At 55.1% G+C, this 6000-nt stretch overlaps 1 protein-coding gene across 1 annotated transcript in view; it reads right to left on the reverse strand.

Annotated features, from left to right (window-relative positions):
• Positions 1-5175, reverse strand: part of DLGAP3 (DLG associated protein 3) — a 136445-nt gene extending 131270 nt beyond the window's left edge. Inside the window, exon 1 of the mRNA XM_060258081.1 lies at positions 5118-5175. The gene's annotated coding sequence lies outside the window, so the exon portion shown is untranslated. The remainder of the gene's footprint in view (positions 1-5117) is intronic.
• Positions 5176-6000: the final 825 nt, after the last annotated feature.

The following is a 6000-nucleotide window of genomic DNA, read 5'->3' on the forward strand; positions in this document are numbered from 1 at the left end:
GTCTGCTGTTGATTTTTTCAAGAGGGGGCGGACCAAGGCCTCTTTCAGAGGCGTTGGAAAACGCCCCTCTAAGAGGGATCTATTTATGATGTCCCGTAGAGGACATCTAAGCTCCCTCTGGCAAGATTTAATCAGCCAGGAGGGGCAAGGGTCCAGATCACATGTTGTTGGGCGAGCAGCGGAGAGAATTCCATCAACTTCTTCCAGGCTGAGTGGGTCGAAGTGGTCCAGCAGTAAATCCGAAGACAGGCGCGGAGCCTCAGTCTGACTTACTGTATCTAATGTGATAGGAAGACCACCCATGCCCCACAGGGCATGAGACACAAGATACCACCTGCATGTGCAAGTTGCGGGGGCCAGCACGAGCGAAAGACCTGCCGATTTCGGAATGCCACCTGTCGACTCTGCAACAAGGAAGGCCAAATCGCCTGTGCCTGCAGATCCACATCCCGAGCACGCGTCCCGCAAAGATCTGCGCACTCCGAAGGCCAGCCAGACTTCGAGACCGACGCTCTCCACGCCCACACATACCCGGTACAGTACCTACCCTCGCCAGTCAGGCCCTCCAAAATCCGGGTCAATGTAGGGATCGGGGGGGTGCCCTGCCAAATGGAGGTGGACTCTGGGTCAGCATCATCTATTATAGCGGCAGAGACATTTTTTAAAATCCCCACCAGGCTGAGGCCTCGTCTCAGGGACCCGGGGTTTACCTTAGTGGACTTCCAGAAGAATAAGGTGCCTATCTTGGGAGTGGGCCCGGTCCCAGTCCAATACAAGGGGTTCAAGGGCCAGCTACAAGTGCTAGTGGTCAAGAACCACCTTACAAACCTTTTGGGTCTCGACTGGTTCAAGCCCCTGGGAATAGAGATCAGGGGGGTCAATAAGACTGTCGGAGTGGACTTTAACAAGGTTTGCGAAGAGTTCCCGGCCATTTTCGATGGCACCTTGGGCTGCTACACAGGTCCCCCAGTTACACTACACCTCGACCCCACAGTGCGGCCTATTAGGCTTAAAGCGCGGTGAGTTCCATTCGCGCTCAAGCCTAAAATTGAGGAGGAACTGGATAAACTGATTGCACAGGGAATACTAGAGCCTGTCACCCACGCAACCTGGGAAACTCCCATCGTGACTCCAGTCAAGCCCAGTGGGGAAGTGCGGATTTGTGCAGACTATAAGTGCACCCTCAACAAGGCTCTTCAGGCCCACGCATACCCTGTGCCCATCGTCAGCCACGTTTTAGCCACCCTAGCCGGCGCAAAATTTTTTGGCAAGTTGGACTTGGCCCAAGCTTACCAACAGCTGCCGGTGGATGAGGCCACGGCCAATGCCCAAACAATTGTGACCCACCGGGGGGCCTTTAGAGTAAAGCGGTTGCAATTTGGCGTGAGTGTGGCTCCGGGGTTGTTCCAGGAACTCATGGACTCTCTTTTAAAAGGACTTCCTGGAGTCACTCCATTCTTCGATGATGTGCTGATCGCTGCAGCCTCGCCTGAAGAATTCGCCGCCCGCCTTAGAGGAGTCCTACAACGTTTTGAAACAGCCGGCCTCAAGGTCAAACGGGAGAAGTGCCTCCTGGGCGTGGATCGGGTGGAATTCCTGGGGTTCTCCATCGATGCCCAGGGGGTCCACCCCTCCGACGCCAAGCTGCGTGCCATCAGAGATGCTCCAGCGCCCACCAACAAGCAAGAACTCCAGGCCTTCCTTGGCCTCCTAAACTTTTATCATGCTTTTCTCCCCCACAAGGCAGCGGTGGCCGAACCCCTGCACCGGCTTCTAGACAAGAACCGACCCTGGGCGTGGGGCCGCCAGCACGCTAAAGCCTTCCAGGATATCAAGGGCCTCCTGATGTCCAACTCCGTCCTTGCCCATTTCGACGAGACCCTGCCCTTGGTCCTTGCATGCGACGCATCCCCTTATGGCGTGGGGGCAGTTCTGGGCCACCGACTCCCTGATGGGACCGAAGTCCCTATCGCGTACTACTCGCGGACCCTCTCGTCGGCGGAGCGGAACTACGCCCAAATCGACAAAGAAGGGTTGGCAGTTGTGGCCGGCGTCAAAAAAATTCATGATTACATCTACGGCCGGCCCTTTACCCTCTATACGGACCACAAACCCCTCTTGGGCCTCTTTGCATCAGACCGGCAGACCCCTCAGGTGTTGTCCCCACGGGTCCTCCGTTGGTCCATTTTTCTAGCCGGCTACACTTACACCCTAGTGCATTGCCCGGGCAAGGCAATGGGCCATGCTGACGCCCTGAGCCGCTTGCCCTTGCCTGATGTGGATCCCGATCCAGCCCCGGCTCATCAGATCCTACTGATGGACATGCTTCCGGACAGGCCATTGCTCACCTGCGACGTTGCTGCCCGCTCCGCTCGTGATCCAGTCCTCTCCCGTGTCTTGGACTGGGTGGGGAGGGAGTGGCCCAAGGGCTCGACTGGGCCGGAATTTACTCTGTTTGCAGCCCGGAAAGACGAACTATCCACCCACAAAGGCTGCCTACTATGGGGCAACAGAGTCGTCATCCCCAAACCCTTGCAAGACCAAGTGCTTAGAGCCCTGCACGAGGCACACCCGGGCATAGTCCGCATGAAGGCTCTCGCACGGAGCTATGTCTGGTGGCCCGGCCTCGATGCAGAAATTGAGGCTTGGGTTAAAAGGTGCCCGACATGCCAGGTGTCAAGGCCTGACCCCCCACGTGGCCCAGTGCAACCATGGGAATCCACCAAAACCCCCTGGTCAAGACTGCATATGGACTTTGCTGGCCCCTTCCATGGGCGGACTCTACTCATACTAGTGGATTCATACTCCAAGTGGTTGGAGGTGGTCCAGGTGCCCTCGCCATCATCGCAGGCGACCATCACGGCTCTGAGGGCCATCTTTGCAACCCACGGGTTGCCGGAGACCATCGTCACCGACAACGGCACAGCATTCACGTCCGCAGTGTTCCAGGACTTCTTAGCCAGGAACCTCATCAGGCACATTCGCTCTGCCCCATTTCATCCAGCCACCAACGGCCAGGCAGAGCGGATGGTGCGCACGGCAAAGGAGGCCTTGAACCGTCTGGGCCCCTCAGACTGGCCAAAAGACTTGGCGTGTTTCCTAATGGCCTACCGGACCACACCCACCGCCTCCACAGGTCGCAGTCCAGCCGAACTCCTCATGGGCCGCCGCATCACCACCCTGCTGGACAAGCTGCACCCTGACCGAGCCCCAGACAGGCGACCGGCGCCGGAGCACCTTAAAGCCCCCAGAGGGTTCTACCCAGGTGAGACAGTGTGGGCACGGAACTATGCCACCACAGGCCCCGCCTGGCTCCCTGGAAAGGTGGACCACGTCACCGGACCGGTCTCCTATGCAGTGACCTTGGAGGGTGGACATCTCCTGAGGCGACACATTGACCAACTCCGTGGTCGCCTGCCTGCCGGGGAGCCAAGGTCAGAGGCTCCAGATCCGGACAACGTAAGTCCCCGTGAGCCTGACACAGAACAGGGTTCCGTAGAGCCCGCTTCGGCCCAGCAGGAGGAGACCCCCGACCGCGCAGCTGAACCCAGGTCTCCCGGGGCCGCCGTCCCAGATGTCTCCAGCTCTGCAGCCGCGGAACCACCAACCGAGTCGGAACGCCCAGTTCCCTCGGAGCTCCGACGCTCGACACGAGACCGCCGCCCTCCGGCATATCTCCAGGACTATGTCACCTGATAGCTGGAACTATGGGGGGAGGGGTGTTGTGTCCTAGGTTCAAATGGAGAACTGTTACTTTTGGAGGGAACTGTTACTTTTGGAGGGAAGCTGAACAAGCCAAGCTTGTACTCCACACCAGGGTTCCAGAGAAGGCCTAAGCGTGCCCAATCAGGGGAAGGATTGAAACATAAGTAGCCAATCAACATCTAGGCTCATACTGTACCCTGATAGGCCCTTAGGCCTCTGTAAATAGCCAATCCATGTACATAGTTAAGGTCCAATCAGAAGGGGGCAAGAATTGTATAAAGGAGCGGGAGGTTTGAATAGAGCTCAGTCTGTGTTGGTGTTCCTGAAGTAAAGCTTGCTGAAATCACTCTCCGACTCTGGTCTCTTACTGCGTCGACCCCAGTACTTTACACTCTGCTACTCAAAAGCCCTATCTAGCTCTGCCTCCTTTCTAAAAGCACTTGGTGGGCACCACAAAAGGTGTCAGACAGCTCCACGGTGCCCATGTGCACCATGTCGAGGACCCCTCCCGTAAGCATTGATCCCACCATTGTGGGATCCATCCTGTAGCACCCTGCATGCCTGAGCCTCCATACTCCAGGACAGACAGACTCTGGGAGTTATCCATAGGCCACTGCAAAACCCCCCAGCAGGAACTTATTTGCATATGAGAAGAAGAAGAAGACTGCAGATTTATACCTTGCCCTTCTCTCTGAATCAGAGCGGCTTACAATCTCCTCTGTCTTCCCCCCCCACAACAGATACCCTTTGAGGTGGGTGGGGCTGAGAGAGCTCTCCGAGAAGCTGCCTTTTCAAGGACAACTCCTGTGATAGCTATGGCTGACCCAAGGCCATTCCAGCAGGCACAAGTGGGGGAGTGGGGAATCAAACTCGGTTCTCCCAGATAAGAGTCTGCGCACTTAACCACTACACCAAACCACTACACCAAACAGGCCACACCCCCTGATGCCAAGCCAGCCAGAACTGTGTTCCTGCTCAAAAAAAGCCCTGGGCCATTGTCACACACCAATTATCCACCATATATTCCATGCTGCTGCAAATGCAGAGGCAATCACAATGGCAATGGAACATCCGAACCCAGCCCCCAGCGGAAAAATGGCAAGTCTAGCAGGAAGTTTGAAAATTGGCACCTCCCTGTTTAACCAGTGTAGGACCCCCCTTTGACAGTTCTCTTTCCTCAAAAACAGTAGCAAAGCAGGCTGGAGAAAGATCACAGCAATGCAGGGAGAAAACTGGAATGTGGACAAATTGCTCCAAATAATAATACTCCACTTTAGGAGCTAGAGCAAAACAGCCACATGGAAGTCATTTTAGTGTGCTATACGTTTTCACCTAGTTAGGGCAGAGAAGCATACAATCTATAGATCAGAGTAAAATATCTTCAAACAACAAAAGGGTTCCTTCTGACTCACCAACCAGTTCTTAAAGATCTGCTTGCTCCATTTCCCCAAGCAACCTGATATTCTTTACCAGGAAGGGCCTTCCCTCCAGCAAGAAAGCACCACACTTCTGGGGGGTGGGGCGGAGAGAGAAAGATGATGAAATTGCTAGAAGATAGTAGCTGGGATGCTTCACTGATGGGAAAATTTTGTGGAGGGAAAACTGGCTTGAATCCAGCTCTTCAGCTAAGGGAGTAACTGCTCCAGTGATGGGAAGCCCTGTTCATCTGTAGCAGCAAAATGAAACAGGAGTCCAGGGGTGCCTTAGAGGCTAAAAACATTTATTCTAGCAGAAGCTTCTCTGTATTGGAGGTTTTCAGTGTTTCTGAAGGAAAAATTGGGAAATTTGGCAGAGCACTGAAAAAAATACTCCTATGAAATATTTTAAAACAAGTGAGAAGTGCTAAGATGTCATAGAGAGTAGTAGTCTGCAGAGCTCTCTCACTTAAGTATTGGGCGTATTTGCATTCTCCGGTGGTCTGGACAGTGGGTCGGTCCGACTACTGGGTATAGGCTCCTCCTCCTCTTCACAGGGTCGGGTCTTCAAGCTGATCCGAAGGGGGGGAGTGGCCTATACCACCAAGCTCCCGCCAGTTTGTTTCCCGGCCCTGCTAGAGCAGGACGGTTTCTCTTCTACAGCGTGCTTATAGCAGCACTGAAGATCCGAAGGAAGAAGACTTTGCCTTTCTGGAGGCTGGGGACTGGGAGCGTAGGGGTTTTCCCCGACAAACCCAGCCAGCGGACAAACGCGCAGGGCTACTCACGAGTAGTTCCCGCGACGACGCAGCAGGCTCCGGACGCTGTTGGCAGCGCGGAGGTCCGTGGGGCTCCGTTTCCACTCGCACACGTGTGGAAC

Source organism: Heteronotia binoei, chromosome 17, assembly GCF_032191835.1.
Source record: "Heteronotia binoei isolate CCM8104 ecotype False Entrance Well chromosome 17, APGP_CSIRO_Hbin_v1, whole genome shotgun sequence".
NCBI lineage: Eukaryota > Metazoa > Chordata > Lepidosauria > Squamata > Gekkonidae > Heteronotia > Heteronotia binoei.